Source organism: Dendropsophus ebraccatus, chromosome 1 (assembly GCF_027789765.1).
Source record: "Dendropsophus ebraccatus isolate aDenEbr1 chromosome 1, aDenEbr1.pat, whole genome shotgun sequence".
NCBI lineage: Eukaryota > Metazoa > Chordata > Amphibia > Anura > Hylidae > Dendropsophus > Dendropsophus ebraccatus.
In genome coordinates, this window is record NC_091454.1 from 219,306,305 (window position 1) to 219,333,576 (window position 27,272).

The 27,272-nt window shown below is 42.2% G+C and overlaps 1 pseudogene; it reads left to right on the forward strand.

Annotated features, from left to right (window-relative positions):
* Positions 1–3,220: 3,220 nt before the first annotated feature.
* Positions 3,221–25,475, forward strand: LOC138802654 (extracellular calcium-sensing receptor-like; annotated as a pseudogene).
* Positions 25,476–27,272: the final 1,797 nt, after the last annotated feature.

Below are 27,272 nucleotides of genomic sequence, written 5' to 3' on the forward strand. Positions count from 1 at the left end.
CTGATACTGGTTATACGGCTCTGATACAAGTTATATGGTTACTCTGATACTGGTTATACAGCTCTTATACTGGTTATACAGCTCTGATACTGGTTATACGGCTCTGATACTGGTTATACAGCTCTGATACTGGTTATACGGCTCTGATACTGGTTATACGGCACTGATACCGGTTATACAGCTCTGATACTGGTTATACGGCTCTGATACCGGTTATACAGCTCTGATACTGGTTATACGGCTCTGATACTGGTTATACGGCTCTGATACAAGTTATATGGTTACTCTGATACTGGTTATACAGCTCTGATACCGGTTATACAGCTCTGATACTGGTTATACGGCTCTGATACTGGTTATACGGCTCTGATACTGGTTATACAGCTCTGATACTGGTTATACGGCTCTGATTCTGTTTATACGGCTCTGATACCGGTCATACGGCTCTGATACCGATTATACGGCTCTGATACCGGTTATACGGCTCTGATACCGGTTATACGGCTCTGATACTGGTTATACAGCTCTGATACTGGTTATACGGCTCTGATACTGGTTATACGGCTCTGATACTGGTTATACGGCTCTGATACCGGTTATACGGCTCTGATACTGGTTATACGGCTCTGATACCGGTTATACGGCTCTGATACCGGTTATACGGCTCTGATACTGGTTATGCGGCTCTGATACTGGTTATGCGGCTCTGATACTGGTTATACGGCTCTGATACTGGATATACGGCTCTGATACTGTATATACGGCTCTGATACTGGTTATACGGCTCTGATACTGGTTATACGGCTCTGATACCGGTTATACGGCTCTGATACCGGTTATACGGCTCTGATACCGGTTATACGGCTCTGATACCGGTTATTATACGGCTCTGATACCGGTTATACGGCTCTGATACTGGATATACGGCTCTGATACTGTATATATGGCTCTGATACTGGTTATACGGCTCTGATACTGGTTATACGGCTCTGATACCGGTTATACGGCTCTGATACCGGTTATACGGCTCTGATACCGGTTATACGGCTCTGATACCGGTTATTATACGGCTCTGATACCGGTTATACGGCTCTAATACTGGTTATTCGGCTCTGAAACTGGTTATACGGCTCTGATACTGGTTATACGGCTCTGATACTGGTTATACGGCTCTGATACTGTATATATGGCTCTGATACTGGTTATACAGCTCTGATACTGGTTATACGGCTCTGATACTGGTTATACGGCTCTGATACTGGTTATACGGCTCTGATACCGGTTATACGGCTCTGATACCGGTTATACGGCTCTGATACTGGTTATACAGCTCTGATACTGGTTATACGGCTCTGATACTGGTTATACGGCTCTGATACTGTATATATGGCTCTGATACTGGTTATACAGCTCTGATACTGGTTATACGGCTCTGATACCGGTTATACGGCTCTGATACTGGTTATACGGCTCTGATACTGATTATACGGCTCTGATACTGGTTATACAACTCTGATACCGGTTATACGGCTCTGGTACTGGTTATACAGCTCTGATACCGGTTATACGGCTCTGGTACTAGTTATACGTCTCTGATACTGGTTATTTGGCTCTGATACCGGTAATACGGCTGTGATACTGGTTATACGGCTCTGAAACTGGTTATACGGCTCTAATACTGGTTATTCGGCTCTGATACTGGTTATATGGCTCTGATACCGGTTATACAGCTCTGATACTGGTTATACGGCTCTGATACCGGTTATATGGCTCTGATTCCGGTTATACAGCTCTGATACTGGTTATACGGCTCTGATACCGGTTATACAGCTCTGATACTGGTTATACGGCTTTGATACCGGTTATACAGGTCTGATACTGGTTATACGGCTCTGATACCGGTTATACGGCTCTGATACTGGTTATACAGCTCTGATACTGGTTATAAGGCTCTGATACTGGTTATACGGCTCTGATACTGGTTATACAGCTCTGATACTGGTTATACGGCTCTGATTCCAGTTATACGGCTCTGATACCAGTTATACATCTCTGATACTGGTTATACGGCTCTGATACTAGTTATACTCTCTGATATTGGTTATACGGCTCTGATACTGGTATTACGACTCTGATACTGGTTGTTATTTACACCTTTTATACTGGTTATATGTCTCTGATACTGGTTATATGGCTCTGATACCAGTTATACGGCTCTGATACTGGTTTTACCACTCTGATACTGGTTATATGGCTCTGATACTGGTTTTACGACTCTGATACTGGTTGTAAAGCCTATACAGCTCTGTATATTATTAGTTAATGCGTTTCATAACTTCCCGCTTCTTGACTGAATCCTCATCTCTGTACTTGTCTCCTTCTTTGCTTTGTGTAGTTACTGACACCAGGACCCCAGGACCTTGTCCGACACAGCAGGAATAGAGGGAGATGAGTATCAGCTGAGTCTGGTTTGGGGTCTGTACTTATGTATGGGGCCTTATGGGGAGAGAAGCCAGACAACTTTGGCTCCGGATTATCCCTCTGAGAACAATAGGGTCAAGTAACAAAAATCCAGCATGCCTGCCCCTTCACTGTCCTGCCATCACCTGTCAGCGCAGATCGGGAGACCCCATACACCCTTTACTGTTGATTGAACCCAGCTTGGGCTGACTTAAGATGTATGGGCACCCGAAGATCTGCCTTAGTTTAACTAATCTGGCCTGGGTCTGTAGGGAGTCTAGTCTTGGATGCGGATTTATTCAGGATAGCCGATACCCCCGTACTTATTTCTTGGTTCTGATCTGGCATTTGCATTTTTAGGGGGTCTTCTCTGTATTTACTTAGAGGATATGGTTTCTAATTTATTTAAAGAAAACTTGGAAAACTCGGTCTATACTAATGCATTATGGTTAATAAAACAAATCAAATTTACAAGCATTTCCTATAATGTATGGTTTGAGAAATATCAACTCACTAATCCCCCCATGTGCTGCTTAGTTTCCTAATTTGTTGTCCTTGGTAACGGCCTGCTAGGCATCCATTTTCTTGGGTCGCACATGCTCAGTTCAATCCCAGTCACATGATCTGTCTGATTAGTACTGGCAGTTTCTTTTATACTTCACAGGCAAGCAAGGGGGGTTGTGGGAAAGTGTCTGCACTGTTGCCTGGCAACCACAGGGTCACAGGTCAGAGAGGCAAACAGTGGAACACTTCTGACACCGCCCCTTTAAGGCTCCTGGTTTGGGGACAGGGTTAATTTAGAGGTTCTGGGCTCTGCATTAGGTTAGTGTTCTAGTCCGGAGTTGTTTGGGAGGTTTGGCTCTGCCAATGTTTAGTGGTCTAGTCTATGGGGCCTAATCTTAGTCAAAGTGGTGGTCCAACCTCAAGTTTTTTAAAGGGGTTCTCCAGCGGGGGGGGGGGGGCACTTTTTCGCTGGGACTGGGGAGGAGGTGGCCGAGGGAAAAGACGTCCACTCACCTCCCCGATTCCAGCGGTGGGTCCCGCATTGCGACGCTCTGGCGCCCGGTTCCCAGGCGCTTCCTGATGTCTGACGCGGGCCCGAGATGTGACGTCTCAGGTCCACTCAACCACTCAGTGAAGGAGGCGGGATCTGAGTGAACTTGACACGGATCCCGCCTCCTTCACTGAGTGGCTGAGCGGACCTGAAACGTCACATCTCGGGCCCGCGTCCAACATCAAGAAGCGGCCGGGAATCGGGCACCGGAGCGCCGCCATGCGCTGGCACCGGGGAGGTGAGTGGACATCTTTTCCCTCGGCCACCTCGTCCCAGCGAAAAAGCGCCCCCACGCTGGAGTACCCCTTTAAATATTTTTTTTTTTACAAAGTCATACTAATCTTGTTACTCCCTTGCTTCTGCCTCCCATGTCCTCCACCATGTCCGATCACGATGTCAGAACAACATGTGACTCCTGCAGCCAGTCACTGGTTAAATTTGTGACCTCATTGATGTGGACACATATGATTGGTTGTATCAGTCACATGTTGTCCGGCTGTATTATCACTGGAGCTCCAGAGAAGTGTGGCTGGGGGAGCAACAGGGGATCAGGGAGGTGAGTACTACTGTCCAACCAGAGTAACTACAGACCATTAGTAACTACTAACGCATTGCAGACCCTAGAACCCTATTTGAAAAGCATTGCATAGTTTAGGGTGTCTGCTGTCTAAGTTTAGTTGGGGGGGGGATGCTCTTAGGGTTAGGTTTCAATTTAAGAGGCCTTGTTTAGGGTCTCTATTTATGCTCTAGGGTCTGCTCTGTTTAAGGTGCCCATATGCTTCACACCAAAGTTGACCAAAATCACAATTGTGGTCAGACTCTCTAAGGTTTATGGCGGCCTCCAAACCCTCCGCCGATAGATGGGAAGGGGGTGTGTTATATAGATTTCCAATGTCTGTCATTATTGTTCTCGAAGTATTCGAGTATTTTCAGAGTATTTTCAAGACTAGTACCTACAGACTCTTAAAGGGGTACTCCGGCCCGGGGGTATTTTTAAGCTATGGCCGGGGAGGGGGTAATTATGGACGGCGGACGTCACGTCTCATGCCGCAGCTCACACCCAGAAGCGGCTGCGGGACAAGTGTACCGGTTGGCACGATCCGGGATCCGGCGCTGGAACCGGGGAGGTAAGTGACCTCCGCCGTCCATAACCACCCCCGCCCCGGCTATAGCTTAAAAATACCCCCGGGCCGGAATACCCCTTTATAGGGAATTTCTCCCTTTAAGGACTTGCAGGCCAATCTTGAAAATTGCAGGATTTTTTTTTTTTAAAGATAAATACTGAGGTTTATGGGTTTTTATTGGGTAAAATATTCCAAATCAGGGGTTCCCATACTTTTATATTGTTTATAAGTAGAGATGAGCGAACCTGGAGCATGCTCAAGTCGATCCGAACCCGAACTTTCGGTATTTGATTAGCGGTGGCTGCTGAACTTGGATAAAGCCCTAAGGCTATGTGGTAATCATGGATATAGTCATTGGCTGTATCTATGTTTTCCAGACAACCTTAGAGCTTTATCCAAGTTCAGCAGCCCCAGCTAATCAAATACCGAACGTTCGGGTTTGGATCGACTCAAACCCGAACTCGGTTCGCTCATCTCTAGTTATAACAATTTGTATTGTTTTTTATTCCGAAAATTCAATAAAATACGTAAATTCACTACATTTTAATGTATAGAGCAGTGTGGAATAAATCATATGTTCTAGAGGCTTCCGCACTATGCACACTCTGTGTTTATCACTCACAGGTGAGGTGAAGGGGTTAAGTTATTCTCTATGAGATTTTCTTTTCTACTTGTGCAAAGAGCAGATTGTTTAATTTGCTTTGCTTCTCTCTAAATAGCAATGGGAATTGTGAAACGCGTGCAAAGGGCGAGTCGGGGGTGTCAGGCGCAGGATAATCTGTGCAATTATTTCATTTGGTGAGACATGTTGTAGCCTGATGTGTGAGCTCCCCAGCGGGTATACAGCTAGAGATCTGCTATACAGTATGTCAGCTGTGTGCACTGCGAATAATGAGCCCAGGGACACAGGCCGACCCAGACCAGAGCTGTAAGAGGGAATGTCATCAGCAAAACAAGTGGGAAACATACAGGAGAGATAGATAGATAGATAGATAGATAGGAGATAGATAGATAGGAGATAGATAGATAGATAGGAGATAGATAGATAGATAGATAGATAGATAGATAGATAGATAGGAGATAGATAGATAGGAGATAGATAGATAGATAGATAGATAGATAATAGATAGATAGACAATAGATTGATAGGAGATAGGTCCCTGGCTGGGGGCGGGGGGGGAGGGGTGCAAATAATTTGCATTTCCTATGTTTTGAATATATGTATTGATTTATGTATTGAAAAAAAAATCATGAGGGCAATGTACTATAGGGAGCCTACATAGGGGTCCATCTACCAAAGGGGGGAATATACAGAGGGCCATCTACCAAAGGGGGACTACACAGGGGGCCATCTATCAAAGGGGGACTACACAGAGGGCACTCTAGCAAAGGGGGGACTACACTGGGGGCCATTTACCTAAGGGGACTACACAGGGGGCCATGTAACAAAAGGGGCACTACACATGAGAGGGCAATCTACTAAAGGGGGACTACACAGGGGAACATTTACTAATGGGTGATTACACAGGGAACCATCTACTATTGTGGACTACACAGGGGCTATCTACTACAGGGAGACTACACAGGGGTCATTTACTAAAGGGAGGACTGCACAGTGGGCAATTTACTAAAGGGGGACTACACAGGAGAGGGGTATCTACTAAAGGGGGCACTACAGAGGGGGTCCATCTGCTATAGGGGGACTACAATTAGGTCCATCTATTATAGGGGGACTACACTTGGGGCCATTTACTATGGGGAAACTACACAGAGGTCCATCTACTATAGGGGGACTACACTTGGTGCCAGCTACTATAGGGGGACAACACAGGAGAACATGTACTAAAGGGGGACTACACAGGAGAGGGCCATCTACTATAGAGGGACTACACTGCGGGATATCTACTACAAAAGGGGCCTTCACTCAGAGCCATCTAATCAATGGGGGCTACACTGGGAGCTGGGGAATACCCTGGGGGACAACTACTATAGGGGGACTACACATGCGACCATCTACTAAAGGGGGACTACACAGGGGGTCACCTACTATGGGGGGCTACACAGTTGGCCGTCTACTATAGGGCAACTAAATAGGGGGCCATCTACTAAAGTTGAACTGCACTGGGGGCCACCTACTATGGGGGGACTACACAGGGGACCTGTACTATAGGGCCACTACACAGGGAGCCATCTACCAAAGGGGCACTACACAGGAGGCCATTTACTAAATGGGGACTACACAGATAGCCATCTAGTAAAGGGGGACAACAAAGAAGGGGACCATCTACAATAGGGAGAAAATACAGGAGGGGGTCATCTACGACAGGCTACACTGGGGGCCAACTACTAAAGAGACTACACTGAGGCCATATACTAAAGAGGACTACACTCAGGGCCATCTACTATAGGAAGTTTACACAGGGGACCATGTACCAAGGGAGGACTACACAAGGGGCCCTCAACAAAAGGGGGGACCACACAAGAGGCCATCTACTATATGTAGACTACACAGGGGGCCATCTACTAAAGTAGGGACTACAATGGGGGTCATCTACTAAAGAGGGACTACACTTAAAGCAATCTACCAAAGGGGGACTACACAGGAGGGAGCCATCTGCTATAGCGGAACTACACTGGGGGCCATCAACTATAGAAGGATGCGAGCCAGCCCATCGCTCTAGGGTCCCAAGTCAGTGTGTCTGCGGAGGGGGCCCAAGATGGGTGGACAGCGCAGGGCCCTGAGTACATTTAATCTGCTCCTTACCACCCCAATGACAACATAAAAGTAAAAGACAGGTTTCCTTCAAGATCTATAAGGATTTTTTAGGTTTCACATCTATAAAAATTTTGTGATAAGTGATGGCATTGTTGGCGTTATCCAAGGGGGCACTTTGCCACTTATAAACAGGAGATAGATGGCCCACTGTGCAGTCTACTATAGTAGATGGTCCCATGTGTAGTCCCCCTTCAGTAAATTTTCCCCTGTTTAGTCCCCCCTTTTGTAGATGGCCTCCAGTATAGTCCCCCTTTAGTACATGGCCCTGTGTGTAGTCCCCCTATAGTAGATTGACCCCTCCTGTGTAGTCCCCTTTTGGAAGATGGCCCCCTCCTGTGTAGTTCCCCTTTGGTAGATGAACCCCAGTGTACTCCCTACTTTGGGAGATGGCCCCCTGTGTAGTCCCCCCTTTGGTAGATGGCCCCCTGTGTAGTCCCCACTTTGGAAGATGGCCTCCTGTGTAATCCCCCCTTTGGTAGATAGTCCCCTATGTAGGGTCCCTATAGTACATGGCCCTCATGTTTTATTTATTTCTATAGATTACATTAGGAATTACTTATTATTTGCCCCCCTCCAGCCCCACCCAGGGACCCCAGACTCAGCGCTGTGTATGATAGATACCGGGTATAGTACAGTGTGTTGCTTTCTTCATACAGTAATAATCCCTTCCCGGCTTCTTAGCTTCGGCTGTGTATATAATTATAAATGATTAGGAGGTTTATATGATATAATGAACGGGTAGCTATTCACCTGTTATATACATCAATGTATCCAGGTCTATAATTATACGGCAGCGGCTGCTTCTACACATAGTAACATAGGCCCCCCGGCTTCTCATCCTACTATAATATTATACTGCTATAATACAGGCGGGAAGATCCTTGGAGAATCTCAAACATTTCCCATATAAAAAAAAGGGGGGGGGGGGTTAGGATTTAGATAGAGCCCAGAGCATAGATAGATAGATAGATAGATAGATAGATAGATAGATAGGAGATAGATAGATAATAGATAGATAGATGGATAGATAATAGATAGATAGATAGATAGATAGGAGATAGATGGATAGATAGATAGATAGATAGATAGATAGATAGATAGATAGATAGATAGATAGGAGATAGATAGATAGATAGATAATAGATAGGAGATAGATAGATAGGAGATAGATAGATAGATAGATAGATAGATAGATAGATAGATAGATAGATAGGAGATAGATAGATAGATAGATAGATAGATAGGAGATAGATGTATAGATAGATAGATAGATAGTAGATAGATAGATAGATAGATAGGAGATAGATAGATAGATAGATAGATAGATAGATAGATAATAGATAGATAGATAGATAGATAGATAGATAGATAGATAGATAGGAGATAGATAGATAGGAGATAGATAGATAGATAGATAATAGATAGGAGATAGATAGATAGATAGGAGATAGATAGGAGATAGATAGGAGATAGATAGATAGATAGATAGATAGTAGATAGATAGATAGATGAGATAGATAGGAGATAGATAGATAGATAGATAGATAGATAGATAGGAGATAGATAATAGATAGATAGATAGATAGATAGATAGATAGATAGGAGATAGATAGATAGATAGATAGGAGATAGATAGATAGATAGGAGATAGATAGATAGATAGATAGATAGATAGGAGATAGATAGATAGATAGATAGATAGGAGATAGATAATAGATAGATAGATAGATAGATAGATAGATAGATAGATAGATATATGACAAGAATCTCCACGGCACTCCAGAATAGTCAAAAAATGTGATTTATTCCATGGTGAAACAGCACAGCAAAGTGTCAAATAGCGACGTTTCAACGACCTCCGTCGTCTTTTTCAAGCGTGACCACACTACATACATCAGATCCTCTTATACAGGTGAGTAGATCAATCTACAACAGTGATAGGTGCACAAGTGCACGTGACAATTAATTGACAAACAAAGCTTTTGTTAAAGAAATTCCATTGATGTGTTAAGGTACAATATTTCTTGTACAAGTGTATAGTGAAAGTGATAAAAACATAATAAGCTCGAGCCAGACGGCGAGTCATACATAAAGTCCAATAGTTGTATCCAGTATATGTTGATTGTAACGGTTGCGGCTCACACCCAATTAAGTCAGGAACCTCGGCAGCAGAGTGTTGACAAGAATACATGTTCACACCCATCAGGTGTAAGAGCAAATATGCATGTTAGGAGCAGTAGTATCCTGGGAGCAAGGTACTTCAGACAGCTCTATGTGGGATCACATCACCCCAGTACACATTAGTGTACGGTACCGCGATCTCGCTAGTTCAAGCTGTCTATTCCCCTGTTCCTAACTACAAAAAAATGCATAATGTATGAACAGTCACTAACAGATCTAAGGAAAGACATTTCACGGTACTGAGGACAGATAGGGAGTATGGCCTCACCACGGGTTTATACCTTCCCCGGAGCCGCCTCCTCCCTCCGTTCTGTGACCTCTCCAGGCCTCCTCCCGTGTATTGCTTCCTCGAAAGATATCGCAGCCGAAAAACGCCGCTTCTGAATAGTGGCTGTATTATTTGGAAAAATCCACTGGTAAATGTTATCATGCATGCCTTGGTTCTTGCTAAAGTTTCCATGGGTAGTGAGCCAGCCCGCCGCAATCCATCTTTCATAAATAATATTATCTAAAACATAAAGTACAGGTTAGTGTCAAGAAGATCTTTTAGTTGTTATAACACTTTACACCATGAGACACCACAGAAAAGAAAACATACTATTGGCAGTTCCTATCTAATCATATGTTTTAGGGTCTTATACTCAACGTTTAAACCGTTTGGGGTAAGTGCATCAGTTTTAAAAATCCACTGTAGTTCACGTCTCTTTAAATGTAATTGCCTGTCTCCTCCTCTCGCAGGCATCTCGACCCTATCCACAATCATGAATTTCAGGTCGCTCTCCCGATGTCCCACTTCAGTAAAGTGCTTTCACACCGGGAGATCCATCTTTTTACTCCTGATGCTATACCTGTGTTGGGTGAATCTAACTCTAAATTCACCTGTTGTTTCTCCCACATAAATCCTGTTGCATGGGCACCATAAAATATAGATGACATAGTCCGATCTGCAGGAAAGAAAATGGTTGATCTTGTATTCCATTTTTGTCTTAGGATGTATGAAAACGGAGCCCTTCACCATGTATCTACAACTAACGCATCCCAGGCACGGAAAGCAACCCAGTCTGCGTTGTGTAAGATAACTCTGAGTATCTTTTTTCTTGTTAGATACATCTGTTTTAACTAGTTTGTCACGAAAGTTTGTACCTCGTCTGTAAGATAAAAGGGGCGGAGTTTGAAACTCTATTATCTTAGGAAAACTACGTTTGATTATGGACCAATGTCTGTTTATAATTTGTCCAATTTTTGGTGATAAGTGAGTATATGTGGACACAAAGGGTATACGTGGTGGTTTCTCACTTTTTTGTGTATTATTTAATAATGTGTCTCTGTCCATTCCTTCCACACAAGATTTACAGTTATCTATGAGCTGTCTAGGATAACCTCTCTCACTAAACTGTCTGCTCATTTGGTTTAGGGTTAATTCCAAGTCCTCGGGTTCATCCACAATCCTTCTGGCTCTTATCATCTGACTCTTAGGTAATGATCTAATCATTCTCCTCGGGTGACAACTCTTATACTGTAAGATATTATTACAGTCAGTGGGTTTAGAGAATAACGTAGTTTTCAACCTATTACCATCAAGAGTCATTTGGACATCCAAGAAATTAATTCTGGTCTCGTCACGTGTACATGTAAACTTAATTGTCTCGTCAACCTCATTTAACATGAGTGTAAAATCGTCAAGTCCCTTTTCTCGGCTATCCGCTGGCACCCAACACACCGTGGAAAAGGTGGTGCCGCTCCAAGATTCAATATATCTAGATAGATAGATAGATAGATAGGAGATAGATAGATAGATAGATAGATAGGAGATAGATAGATAATAGATAGATAGATAGATAGATAGATAGATAGATAGATAGGAGATAGATAGATAGATATGTAGATAGATAGATAGATAGATAGATAGTTAGATAGGAGATAGATAGATAGATAGATAGGAGATAGATAGGAGATAGATAGATAGATAGGAGATAGATAGATAGATAGATAGGAGATAGATAGATAGATAGATAGATAGATAGATAGATAGGAGATAGATAGATAGATAGATAGATAGATAGATAGATAGATAGGAGATAGATAGATAGATAGATAGATAGATAGATAGATAGATAATAGATAGATAGACAGGACATAGATAGATAGGAGATAGATAGATAGATAGATAGATAGATAGATAGATAGGAGATAGATAATAGATAGATAGATAGGAGATAGATAGATAGATAGATAATAGATAGATAGATAGACAGGAGATAGATAGATAGATAGATAGGAGATAGATAGGAGATAGGAGATAGATAGATAGATAGATAGATAGATAGATAGATAGATAGATAGATAGGAGATAGATAATAGATAGATAGATAGGAGATAGATAGATAGATAGATAATAGATAGATAGATAGACAGGAGATAGATAGATAGATAGATAGATAGATAGATAGGAGATAGATAGATAATAGATAGATAGGAGATAGATAGATAGGAGATAGATAGATAGATAGATAGATAGATAGATAGGAGATAGAGATAGATAGGTAGATAGGAGATAGATAGATAGATAGATAGATAGGAGATAGATAGATAGGAGATAGATAGATAGGAGATAGATAGATAGATAGATAGATAGATAGATAGATAGGAGATAGATAGATAGATAGATAGATAGGAGATAGATAGGAGATAGATAGATAGGAGATAGATAGGAGATAGATAGATATAGATAGGTAGGTAGATAGATAGATAGATAGATAGATAGATAGATAGATAGACAGGAGATAGATAGATAGATAGATAGATAGGAGATAGATAGATAGATAGATAGATAGATAGATAGATAGGAGATAGATAATAGATAGATAATAGATAGATAGATAGATAGGAGATAGATAGGAGATAGATAATAGATAGATGATAGATAGATAGATAGGAGATAGATAATAGATAGATAGATAGATAGATAGATAGATAGATAATAGATAGATAGGAGATAGATAATAGATAGATAGATAGATAGATAGATAGGAGATAGATAGGTAGGAGATAGATAGATAGATAGATAGATAGGAGATAGATAGATAGGAGATAGATAGGAGATAGATAGATAGATAGATAGATAGATAGGAGATAGATAGGTAGGAGATAGATAGATAGATAGATAGATAGATAGATAGATAGATAGATAGGAGATAGATAGATAGGAGATAGATAGGTAGGAGATAGATAGATAGATAGATAGGAGATAGATAGATAGGACATAGATAGATAATAGATAGATAGATAGATAGATAGATAGGAGATAGATAGATAGATAGATAGATAGATAGATAGGAGATAGATAGAAGATAGATAGATAGGAGATAGATAGATAGGAGATAGATAGATAGATAGATAGATAGGAGATAGATAGATAGATAGATAGATAGATAGATAGATAGATAGATAGGAGATAGATAGATAGATAGATAGATAGATAGATAGGAGATAGATAGATAGATAGGCTGAATAGTTGGGTCCTAGGAGTGAGACCCCCCTGATGTTCTATACTAAGTAAATCATAATTCCACCAGAAAACCCTTTTTAAAGAAAATGACCCATCACGGTGATGCTGCAGATCAGGAAATAAGATATCTGGATTTCCCCATCAGTTACGTATTTATCGGAGCCTCCTTGGATGGGGCCAACAATGTTGTCACTGATCACTAAATGCTTATAGATGTGGAAGCTAGAAACTCCTTGTAGGTCTTAAAGGGAAACTCTCAGCAGGTTAGAGGGATGTCCCTGCAGTTTCTGTGTATATAATTATAAATGATTAGGAGGTTTATATGATATAATGAACAGGTAACTATTCACCTGTTATATCATCAATGTTGTATCCAGGTCTATAATTATACGGCAGCGGCTGCTGCTACACATAGTAACACAGGCTCCCCGGCTTCTCATCCTACTATAATATTATATACTGCTATAATAGCGGCAGGAAGGTCCTCAAAGCATTTCAAACATTTCTGAAATTTAAATAAGATTTATTGAGTTGGACCAATGTAAAACACGACCAGAGGCCACATAGGTAGTGGTGATGGGGGTGAGAATGGGGGTCAGTAGGTGCAAAGACTTTATTGGATTTTGAGTCCCTATGCTTGGAGGGTCCTAAAGGTCCCAAAGAGAGTATTACTATAAGCGGTTGATAAAGTTGTTATAGTAACAGCATGGTGTAGTGGTCACTAGATGGCGCTATCTTGTGTTTTCCCCTCTAGGTGTCACTACTGTTTCTGCTTAATCTGTTGCCCAGTTGAAGGAGTGGAAGGATTGAATTGTTTGTACCATGTGTTATATGCTGACCAATCTCAGGTCCGAGTTCTCTTCTGTCCTATCTCTTCTTCTTCTCTCTCTCTCTCTCTCTCACACACACACTTAGCCCCACCACTCACAGGAGGGTTAGTTTAGCCCCTGTTAAAGCATTTAGTTTTGGTGGAAGGAAGTGTGCAGTCTGAATATTGTATTCAGTATGACAAGAAGCAAACAAACCAATCTCCTACCGAAGTTAAGCCAGGGCCTTGCTTTGGCTAGGACCCCTGACAGGAACCTCTCTAATACATGCAGGCCAGTTACCTGAAGCACGAGGAATTGACCCCAGTAGAACAAAGCTACCATTAAAAGGCCTATGTATCCTACTGCGCACTGCAGGACGACTGGGAGACCTTGGAAATCTGCTACATACACCCAAATAACTGGCGACTGGGGCTTGTATTACCCACCTAGGACGGGTATCCCGCAACTAGGGGTCATAAGGTGGTTCAGAGCCAGTATAGGCATCCGTAAATATGAGTATCTTCTTATCTCCTCTCTCTCTACACTTATTCTGACAGAGCACATTTACTACTTTGGGCAGGGCTCCTCTGGCAACTCCTCTCTCTCTCTACAAAGCACCTTTTACTGCAAGCACCGATTCTACCTCACTGTCAGCACCAACGTTATATGTCAAGATTTGCACTGTTTTCATCACGTGTACTGTTGATTCTGATTAATTCCACAGTAAAGTATTATATTTTTTACTAAAACACACAGGACTCTGGTCTACTCTGTTAGCGCCTGCACCTACACACGATCCAATACTTGGGTTATCTCCTCTTTCTGTGAGTGGCGGTACCAACAACTCGGGGTGGGTCTACTACCACTCCAGGCTACCGTGACAAGTGCCCAAGCGACCCTTAACTCCCCCGAAGGTTACCGACCATAGGGGCAGCCAACGACAATCAAGGGGAATAGGGGATAACACCATCAGAGGGGAATACCTTTTAGGGTACCTGAAGTCGGAGGCACCCCTGAGTACCATTGGTCGTTACCCATATCTGAACCCTACCATGTTCACCTTCCTCAATCCCTGTAGATTTAGCATATTGGAATAAAAGAACTTTGAGGTTTGTAGTAGAGCTAGTCTCTGGACTCTGATAGAAAAGAGATCTGCTTCTGGAATCATCTGTTCCATAGAAAGAATTAAAACAATTCGAAAATATTAGCAGCAGTGCCATCTAGAGGTAGAAGTTGGTACTGCACTTTCTTTAAGGCGTCACGCAACAGCCACCTCTAACTATCCCTTATGGATTGGGGACCACTTTTATTCTTAGGAAAATGGGGCTTTTTAGGGATTATTTTTTTCCCCGTCCATTTGATCAGGTGACATAATCATGTGACCACAATGCCTGATGTCTTATATGTTTTCTGCCTAAGGAGCAGTGGAGAAATCTTTATGGGGACATGATTGAAAAGAGACATCCCCATGCCCAGTCAGATAGGTGCGGCCCCAGAGGTGCTTTCTATAGGTGTCTTTGCATGGAAAAACTTTTTAATAAAATCCCAGTTACACTAAGATTCTGACATTTTCTTTACCCCTTAGGCTGGGTTCACACTACGTACATCATTATGTGAACAGAGCCTTTCCTTGTTTTCAATCCACTTCTGGTTTTGGTTGCTATGAGGACCTGACATGAGGACCAAATACTGCCTGAAATATACGTAGTGTGAACATAGTCTCAAGGTCTAAGCCAATTTTCATTTTTGCACTTTCGTTTTCGAATTTTTGTATAAAAACTAGCTGTGAAACCGTGAAAAAAATTATATGCGCAGTGAAATTGAAAATAAAATGCAATTTTTTTAAATTTGGGGTGGTGGTGGTTGTGTTTACGCCATCTGCCCTATGGTAAAACTGACTTGTTGTACATGTTCCTCAAGTTGTTACGATTACAACGATTTGTTACTTGCATAACTTTTATTTTATTTGATGGCTTTTGAAAAATTTTAATCTTTTAAAAAAACTAAATGTTCCTTAAAATCACTCTATGACCAGGCTTATAACGCTTTTATCCTTTGGTCTGTGGGGCCATGTAAGGTGTCATTTGTTGTGCCATGATCTGTACTTTCTATCGGTACCTTGTTTGCGTATATGCAACCATAAATGCACAATTTAGCACTTTGGATTTTTTTTTGCGCTTATGCCGTTTACTGTGCGAGATAAGGAATGGGATAACTTAATAGTTTGGGCGATTACGCACGCGGCGATACGAAACATGTTTATTTTTTATTTATTTTTATTTTTTTAAATAGGAAAAAGGGGGTGATTTGGACTTTTATTAGAGGAAGGGATTTTTTTTTTAATAAAAACACTTAAAAAAAAAAAAAAAAAAAATTTCACATTAATTTTAAGCCCCCTGAGGGACTTCTATATACACAGCACTGATCTCCCATTGAGATCAATGCTGTGTATATAATAGAGCACTGATCTATTGCATTGGTGCTCTATTACTTTGTTCTGCTACAGACCACATCTATAGAATACCAAGCCGAGGATCAGCGTCATTCCGACAGTGAGGCCCGGCCGGGTAAGGAGAAGGGATTCCCCCTCCTTGATCCCATTAGACCACCATGGAGAGGCTATGGAGGGCATTTAAATGCAGCTGTCATGTTTTACAGCTGCATTTGAATGTCCTTATTAGCAGGCACAGCGATCTGCAGCGCCCGCTAATAGCCGCGGTCTCAGGCTGCAGAAAGCAGCGGGGATCACGGTGGTTCAAAGTGGGGTCACGGCTCCTCTTTGAAATCCCCTAATAGCGCCATGACGTATGAGATACATCATGGGTCGTCAAAGGGTTAAAGGGGTACTCCGGCAAAAATGTTTTTCTTTGAATACAACTGGTTTGAGAAAGTTATATAGATTTGTAATCTCCAGTCTACCAGTACTTATCAGTTGAACGAATTTACAGTAGGAATGATGCAAATTGCTTTATTCCTATCGGCAATCTGCTCACCAGGCTGCTGGCTTTAAAGTCTGCTCCGCTCCCTGCCACACTTAGTGTCCTTCATCCTTCATCCTCGGCTCTGTCACTACTGTTAGCAGTTTAATGCTCTATCCAGAGCACCATTAGGAGCACTGCGCTGCCCCCAGAGCTTGGATCCACCCCTGGCCTGCCTGCTCCATCTAATCATCATCAATGCAGGGGGCGGGCCGTATCAGCGCTCTGGTGGCAGGACGGTGCTCCTAACATGCTCCGGACCATTAAACTACTAACAGCACAGAAGTGGTGCCGAGGATGGTGCTAAGAGACTTACCTTCATTCTCAGTGCCCTGTGTGCAATTGGGGGCTATCGGCAGGTTAGATTTTTCTAACCTGCTGGTAGTTCCCCTTTAATGCTTGTAAAGGACTACATGGCCTCCTGCACCATCTGTGCCCAAAATGAGTCTTTTGCTTAACACCAGCCAGTCTGCTCCAGCCTTTGCTTATTCCAGATCCCCCTTGGGTGCATGTAGCTAATGACTTAGTCACCGACCTTCCTCCACCACCATTTGGGTGCTCACAGACCGTTTTTCTAAAATGTCCCGTTTTTTACCCCTTCCCAGTTTGCCTTTTACTCTTCGCCTTGCTTGTCTTTTCCCCCAGCACATCTTCTGGCTGCATGGACGGCCACAGCATATTGTTTCTGATTGTGAATCTCAGTTTGTCTCCAGGTTTTGGCGGGCACTTTGTTCTCGACGTCAGGTAGAATTCTCCTACAACCTTCTGGGCTCGGGCTCTGCAGGAGCATCTCCATTGATTATTGTCTATGGATGACATCGTCATCTTCGTCTACATCCTCCGAGGGACCAGCAGTGGGCAAGCTGGTCAAGGACTTTACGTCTGTGGCGTCAATCTCTAATGCATGCATCTGGTCAGATAAAGTCCCAGGCAGACAAGAAGAGGAGACCTTCCACAACTTTTGTTCCTAGTGACAAAGTCTTGTTTTCTGCCAAATATGTTCATCTAAAAATTACAAGCTACAAGTTGAGCCTACGGTTTCTTGGACTATTTACGGTGCTGAAACGCATCAACCTTGTTGCCTATGAACACTGCCATCCACCATGCCAATCCCGAACTCCTTCCATGTTTCCACCCTAAAGCCGGTGATTCTCAATCGCACTTCAAGTAAATCCATTTCTCCTGCTGCCCAAGCGGTCACCTCTGACATTTACACTGTTAATAATAATTTTTATTTATATAGCGCCAACAGATTCCGCAGCACTGTTAGGGACATCCTGGCAGGGGCGTAACTACCACTGTAGCAACCAAAGAGGCTGCTGTGGGGCCCACCACATCAGAAGGCCCCATTGCCTGCTCTTGCAGTACGCTGAGCCCCCTGAGCTGTCATGATTTGGAGCACCAGATGGCCAAGGGGGCCTCCGGGGTTCTGCAAGCACTCCTGATGAGTGCCTGCAGTTATGACTAGACTTGACAGCTTAGTGGTCAGTTGGGAAGGGGGGGGGGGCAATCAAAATTTTGGGTATGGGGCCCAGCCATTTCTAGTTACGCCCCTGCACCCTGGCTATAAAGACAGTTAGGGGAAAATGGTTCTTTTTAGTGGACTGGAATGATCCTGGGAGCCCGAGACCAATATCCTGGACCGTAATCAGGGTTTCTACAGGCAAGAAAAGGGGGGGAGTGAAAGGGGGGGGGGTACTGTCATGTCCGTGGTGGCAACCCGTGCCAGGGGGTGCCTTAGGTTCTCTGTGGACACCATAGCCCGCATGCTGGGGCTCAGCTCCTCAAGACACCTCAACTCTCCCTGCTCCTGGTGTGTCCTCTCCTTGCCGGCATGTGCGCCCCGCCTTCCAGGGCACACGCATGCCGACTTGACAAACGTTCCTGTATATGGGGAGGATGGGGGCCGAACATGAGAGATAACTGAATGATCATTCGGCCACCGGTGATTGAAGGACCTGACCCACCCGTCCCGGTACAATGATGTGTGATGGACTCAACCTGCATTAGGGGGATCAGCCCTTGGTGAAAACAGTCAACATATCAATATCTTTCACTCAATATTTTTTTAATTTTTCTTGGGTATATATTTTTTTTCTGGATACTTTATAATCTAAATGGCGGCAAACAAACAAGTTCCTATCCCGAAACGTATATTTAGATTTTCCATTAAACTATTATTATACTTTCCATCTTATGAGGATTGTGAGATTATGTACAATTATAACTGCTGCCCCAGAGGCCAAAGCCGTCACCAAAAGGCGTCTCTCCAAATATATATATATATATATATACGGCTCCTTATACAAGTGACATCCAGGAACCTACCAGGAGCAGACCTCACTCCATAGCGGTAAGAGACAGGACGAGGGACATTCATTGTATTATATAAAATACACCAATACTATACATGTAAAAGGAAAGGAAAAATAATAATAATAATAATAATAATAATAATAATAATACTCTTTTTAAAATGATCAAACATATAAAATTCACAGTAATTTCCCTTTTTTACCTGTCTCCACATATAGTCGGCAGCACTGCTAATTCAGTGAAAGCAGGTGCAATTTATTCCATCAAAAAATCAAATATAAAAGAAAAAGTGCAGCACACAAAAAATGCTACGCTGAAAATGACGATGAGAGGACGTTGAAACATCACGTTTTTTGTGTGCTGCACTTTAGGAGACTGTTCACAAAGTCCGCCGAGATAGACTTTGTGAACAGCAGCTAACAAGAAAGTCATTGGTCAAGACTTTTCTGCAGGCACCCAATGCACCTGTACTAGGACTGCAGCTACTACCCTAGTCCCTACTAGATAGATAGATAGATAGATAGGAGATAGATAGATAGATAGATAGATAGATAGATAGATAGATAGATAGATAGATAGGAGATAGATAGATAGGAGATAGATAGATAGGAGATAGATAGATAGATAGATAGATAGATAGATAAATAGATAGGAGATAGATAGATAGATAGAAGATAGATAGATAGATAGATAGATAGATAGGAGATAGATAGGAGATAGATAGATAGATAGATAGATAGATAGATAGATAGATAGATAGATAGGAGATAGATAGGAGATAGATAGGAGATAGATAGATAGATAGATAGATAGATAGATAGATAGATAGATAGGAGATAGATAGATAGGAGATAGATAGATAGACAGATCGATTCGAAACAATGATAGTATATAAAGTCCTCAGTTTTGACTTTTTCAGATGCTGATGTGTTTCTTAGAGCTTCTTCTCAGTACGTTGCTGGGATTCTGTGTTTGCGGCCTCTTGTCTTTGGTTTCATTTGGACAATCTATTCCATGTAGTCTTCACGGCAAACAGGAGGCGGCATTTTCAAGGGACGGTGATCTTATTATTGGAGGACATTTCCCAGTGCATGTATCATACATAGATCCTGTATACTCATTTACCCAGAGAGACCATCATATTACCTGCGAATCGTGAGTCCTTTCTATTATCTATCTATCTATCTATCTATCTATCTATCTATCTATCTATCTGTCTGTCTATCTATCTATCTATCTATCTATCTATCTATCTATCTATCTATCTCCTATCTATCTATCTATCTATCTATCTTCTATCTATCTATCTATCTATCTATCTATCTATCTATCTATCTATCTGTCTATCTCCTATCTATCTATCTATCTATCTATCTATCTATCTATCTATCTATCTCCTATCTATCTATCTATCTATCTATCTATCTAATGTCCCCTTTTTGTCTTGCAGATACAGCACTGTATCCTACACTTTGCTGCAAGCAATGGTTTATGCCATTGAGGAGATAAACACCAATCCATTTTTGCTTCCTAACCTCACCCTCGGCTTCCAGATGTTTGATACCTGTATACACATGTCGCTGGCTCTCTGGGAGACATTTATTGCTCTAACAGGAGGAGATGACCCCATTCCCAACTACCAGTGTAATAAGAAGGTGCCTCTGGCCATCATCGGTGACCCAATATCTCTTCTCTCCATAGCAATGGCCACAATATTGGGCGTCTACAGGTATCCCCAGGTGTGGACCACATGTCAGACCAACAATTAACCCATTGGGGATGAGGAGAAATATATACAGTATATAAAAAATCATACTTACCTACCCCTAGTTCCCTTCCGCTCCTTCCTGTTTACATATGTCTAGACCCCGATCTTCCTCCTTTTTTCCTGTTTCAAGATGAGTGTTTGGGATCAGTACCTTCTGGCTTAGCCATTTACTGATGAGACACCACTGTGGCCAGTGATTGGTTGAGGTGGTAGGTACAGCTCCTGTGCACTTCTCTCAGAATCAAGAAAAGAGATCAGGGGACCAGATGGAGGTGGGCAGTAGCTGGGGAAGTAGCAGGACTAGGTGAGTATGTTATTTTTCTATTCCCCCCCCCCCCCAACTCTAGTAGCACTGGAATATCTATTTAAGGACTTAATGCCTTTTTAATGCCTTTTTAATCCACACATTAGATTCTGAATAAAATTTTACATATTTTTAACTCTTATGTTTCCAGGTCAGCTATGGCGCATCTGTAAGCTCACTGAGTGATCGCTTCTTATACCCATCTTTTTTCCGTACTATTCCCAGTGATGATAAGCAATCAAAATCCTTGGCCAAACTGGTCTTCTTCATGGGCTGGAAGTGGGTTGGGTTGTTGTCCCTCAATAATGACTATGGAATTCAGGGATCGCAAATCCTTAAAGAGGAACTGCAGAAGTTGGGTGTGTGCATTGCTTACCATGAGACATTCGGGCAAGGAACTTCCGTTGCCAAACTTCAAACCATAGCAAACATTATTGTTCAGTCCTCTGCGAAGGTCATTATACTGTTCTCTCGGGACCCTCAGATAAACCAGCTGATGGAATTACTTATAAAGAGAAATGATGCGGGGAGAATCTGGCTTGCGAGTAGCGGCTGGTTAACCTCACCAATGTTGTCTATCCCGAGATACAGCCATTTATTGGTAGGAGCCATGGGCTTCAAACTGCATGAAGTTAACATGTTAGGCTTTAAAGAATTTCTTCTGGGACTTCGAGCATCTGCTTTACTCCCTCAAGATATATTCGTAAGGGATTTCTGGGAGTCAGTTGTGGGCTGTCGATGGCCAAATGGGGGGTCTAGCGGAGACAACGAGACTGTGTGGTGCACGGGTGAGGAAAGACTGAAATCATTCGTGAACAGCAAGTATGACAACAATAACTTTGACTTCAGGACCCAATATCTAATATACAATGCAGTATACTCAGTAGCTTATGCCATCCACAATCTTATCTACCAATGTGCTCTTGACCAGGAGTCTCCCACTTATAAAAATTGTGGAGATCTGACCAACATAAAGCCATGGCAGGTAAAGTTTATGATGCTGTTTTTTTTTAACTTATTAAAGACCTTACCACCATGAAAGATGTTTGTTGGGGAAGTATGGAGTAGGCTTAGAAGCTAGCGGTCACCGACTGCGACTGTCTACCTAGTTCTTGTTAATTTACCCCTAAATGTGGTAATCAGTGATGACTGTGGCATCGAGGGATGATAGGGATGAGGGATGTCTGATAGGTTTCCCTACAACACAATGAGGACATGTAGATCAGTTGTCTTCTGAAGGCCTCCATGACTGCCATGTAAGATCTATCTGTCAGGACAGGGAGGTGAAAACAAGACAAGACAGTGGGCCCTTAATCTGAACCCACCCACTGTCCCTACCTACTTGCCTCAATTAGACCTAGGCAGCCACGGACAATCGCGAAGACGTTCCCTGTACTAGATACGTGCACACAGAACAAGACAGACAAACAAACACAATAGCGGATAGTCAAACAAGCAAGGTCAGAATCAAACTGCAATGCAGTACAAAGTCGGTAAGCAAACGGATAGTCAAAGGTCAAGTGGGATAGGTACAGGGATCACAGGAATAGACAGGGGGAGCTGGGATCAGGGAATGAACCTTAATAACCAGCAGAGAAGGACTGGCTCAGCTTTCTTTTATGAGGATCAAGGGCCCAGTTCAGATCCCCATTGGACCGGCGCTCTGATCCTCAAGGTTCCGGACAATCCGGTCAATCAAAGGACTTGCTCAGCTGCAGCAATCGAGTCTGGCAGAGCTCAGTGTAACTCCTGTCTTGCCGGAAGCTGAGAAGCAAGCGGGTGTGTCACACAAGAGTTAAAAGCAGGCCCAGTTCACACCAGGCTACTGCACATTCCTGACACTATTATTACAGCTTGCTATAGGCAGGCAGAAGTAATAAATCACAGATCTAACATTACAAGACAATACAAAAGTAGTACAGGGGTCACAACACAGTGATACAAAGCCATTTTTGTATTGAAAACTTTTTGTAATTTAACTGTGGTGAAACATAAAAAAGATAGATAGATATATACATAGAAAGAATGTAAGTTAATTTTAAAGTTAAAGTTATCTTCTAGTCTTAGAAATATGGAACGTTTTGATCCCCTAGGTTTTCCACCACCTGAAGCGTGTTTATTTCCGAAATCGAATGGGAGAAGAGATGTTCTTCGATGCCAATGGAGAACCCCCAACTGACTATGACCTTCTAAACTGGCACAGGAACGCAGATGGTGTTATTAAATTTGTGACAGTCGGACGATACAGATTAGGTCAAGGTGAAGAAACGGAGTTGAGCATCAATTTCACAGCCATCCGATGGATCACTGGGGGCAATGAGGTAGAATTTTCTAAATGCAAGAGAAGACAACATAATAAGCAGAACACTCTAAGTTCTTTACATAACCTTCTATCTAATATCTCTAGGTTCCCCGCTCAGTGTGCAGTGAAAGCTGCTCCCCTGGATTCCGGAAAGCTGCTCAAGAGGGACAACCGATGTGCTGCTATGACTGTGTTCCTTGTTCAGAGGGTGAAATATCCAACCAAACAGGTACACTATTGACTAAAGATAAAGGAATTGATTTCCCAAATTTTTTGAAATTTAGTGAATGCAATTTGTTTCAGATGAATCTCTTAACATGACGGTGACTGCTACTAGCGTTAAACATTTCAAGTCTAGGAGACCTAAGGACATCATACACAACTTTACAAGGGAATTTGGGGATTTTTTCTGAGCTATATTTGCCAATCCCTAGCACACTTAAGGTGCCTATACACCTTCAAAAAATATCAGCCGAATTATTGTTCAGCCAACAGTTTTCTCTACTATCCCTCCACCACAAAAGAATGTTTGGCAAGAACCAATGTTCACGTGCTCCCTATGGAGAAAGGAGAGGTGATCCACCACCAGACTGCTCTTGCATCGGCTTTTGGCATGAAGAACAAAGAGTGCGTCAGTGAGAATCCATCGCACTCCTCCTCCATCATCTTTTGGTCTCAAGGTCGCCATAAAGGTGCCCATACGTTTTATACTAAAGTTTTCCGATTTGTCTAGTGTAAAGTGTATGGGCACCTTTATTTATCTGACATAATGGCCCCCCATCATTTGTTCCCTTCAATGGTGCCCTAGTTGGTCACCTACTCTTCTTACCCACATCCCACCTTGTAATAAACACATCTGAAAATCAAGATATTTATATTATTATTGTTATATTAAGGCCAAGAATTTCATGTTTTTTCCCCTCAAATTTCACTTATATGTTGTGTTTTTTGTTTCTTAGATTCAAGCAACTGTTTCCCATGTGCTGACGAGACTTTGCCCAATGCCAACAAACCATTTGCCTTCCCAAAGACATTGAGTTTTTATCATACTGGGAACCACTTGGCTTAACCTTAACTTCTACTGCCATCTTCTTCTCCTTGACCAGCCTTGGAGTCTTGTATATATTTGTCAAGTACAAAGACACCGCTATCGTTAAAGCCAATAACAGCGACCTTAGCTTCAGCCTCCTCGCCTCCCTGTTCTTGAGTTTCCTCTGCTCTCTACTCTTTATCGGACAACCTAGAAGATTAACCTGTCTATTACGTCAAGCAGCTTTCGGAGTTGTCTTTGTCGCTTGTGTTTCTTGTATTTTCGCTAAAACTCTGATGGTTATCGTAGCTTTCCGGGCAACTAAACCTGGAAGCAATATGCAAAAGTGGCTAGGACCAAAAGTGCCATCTGTAGTCATTGTAATCTGTACCTGCATACAGGTTTTCATCTGTGTCTCCTGGATTCTGTTTTGTCCTCCGTTTCCTGAGAAGAACTATAAGATAAAGGCTGAGGTCATCATCTTTCAGTGTAATGAATGTTTAGATGTCTTGTTGTGGACCATGCTTGGGTATATGGCATTTCTGGCTTGTGTGTGCTTTATAGTTGCTTTTCTGGCCAGGAACCTACCAGACAGTTTCAATGACGCCAAGTGGATCACTTTTTCCATGTTGATCTTCTTGAGCATCTGGATCTCCTTCATCCCGGCCTATCTCAGCACCCAGGGAAAGTTCATGGTAGCCGTTGAGGTGTTTGGAATCATTACCTCCAGTGCTGGGATCTTAACTTGCTTCTTTTTCCCGAAGTGTTATATTATAATATTTCGACCCAATCTGAACACCCCCAAGAGTCTCCTGGGTAAAAGTTCCACCTAGAAAACAAAGACTTAAATTTTATAGAATGTGTAGAAAAGGAACTGACTAGATTAGTCCATAGAAAATTTGACATATATACGACAGTTCCTGTTTTACTCCACTATTGAGTTTGAAGGGGTCATGGTGTTCCAGTGAGTGTTGTTTTCCCTTTTCTCATGGCACCATGTCATATATACATGTGTAGCTGTTTCTGTCACAATGCTTCAGTCCCAATCACTTCAAGGGGAAAGGGCTGTAATACGAGACACTATTCAAGCCAAGTTCAAGCCAATGTGCCTATGTAATCAATCATATGATGCCCGTTGGTGCACCACGTATTTAAAGAGGTTATCTTAGAAAAATCAGCTTTTCCCTTATCCACAGAATAGGGGAAAAGTACGAGATTGCAGGGGGTCCGACCTCCATATCGGGCCCTTGGCTTCACAGCACGTGACCCACCTCTCTATTCATTCCTATGGAGCCACCGGAGAGAGCCGAGTAAGCCAGAAGAGTGCTTGATCTTCTCTCTCTGGCACCTCCATAGGAATGAATAGAGCCGAGGGTCACATGCCATACCCAAAGCTCTATTCATAACAGAGAAGCCGGGGGCCCGATTTAGAGTTTGGTGTGGTTAATGAGGTTGGAACCCCTGTCCTGTGGATAATGAAAAAGTAGATTTTTCCCGGACAACCTTTTGAATAATAATTCCTCTATTTATATAGCTTCAACTTATTCTGCAGAAGGCAGTCCCTGTCCCCATTAATCGAAATTCACTTATCTGTAAGTTTGCGAGTAAGGGAGGAAACTGGAGTATCGGAGAAAACCCATGCACACATAGGAGACCATACTAACTTTCGGAACGATACTAAGTGGTGATCATAACTAAAGTCCCAGAAGACCTCTTTAAGAACATGGAGATATCGCATCATTACACGAGGATTCCAACATATTGATGAATTGGGGCTCAAAGTTTGTAAACTCTTCAGAATTTTTTATATTTCTTCAAACGTTTGACCTAAAAAGTCTTAAAAGTTAATGAAGAACCAAATCCACAAAAGAGTCAAAAACATTAAACTTGAAAATGATCCAATATCTGTGTATAAAAGTATGTGAACCCTTAAGATTGGCAGATAATTTAAAGGTGAAATTACAGTCAGAGGTTTTTAATCACTGGGATAAAAACCAGCTGTGAGTGGGTGACCTGTTTTACACATGCTGGTCATTCAGGTAGGGTTTTTAACAGTTCAGACATTTTTATGTTACCAATTCTATTTATTTATTTTGGTGCTTTATATCACCCAACATATAAAGACATAATTAGCGCCAAACCTTTCACGTTAGTACAGCGACTTTGCATAGAGCTGTGTATGTGACCAGCAACGCCGCTAGTGCACTGCCAGTCACTTCTACAGTTGTTACTGATTCATGCAGTTGTGGTAAAACTTCACCATTTAGGTAGAAACTTTAATGAAATTCCAACAAAATTGCTGTAAAAACTGCAATGTGTGAACACAGCCTCAGAAGATGAAGGAAAAAAATGACCATCTAGTCTGCTCCTCTATTACAATCTCCAGCAGAGGAGACCCATGACGGTTTTGCCTCACTACAAGCTGTTGGGCTGGAATAAGACTTTAAAGGACCATCATGAAAAGCACATCAGTGGTCATTAAAGCGTTAAAGGGGTACTCTGGTAAAAAAAAAATATATATATATATTTTTTTAAATCTGATGTCAGAAGTTACAGATTAGTAAATTACTTCTAATTAAAAATCTTCAGTCTTTCAGTACTTATCAGCTGCTGTATGTCCTGCAGGAAGTGGTGTATTCTTATTAATCTGACACAGTGCTCT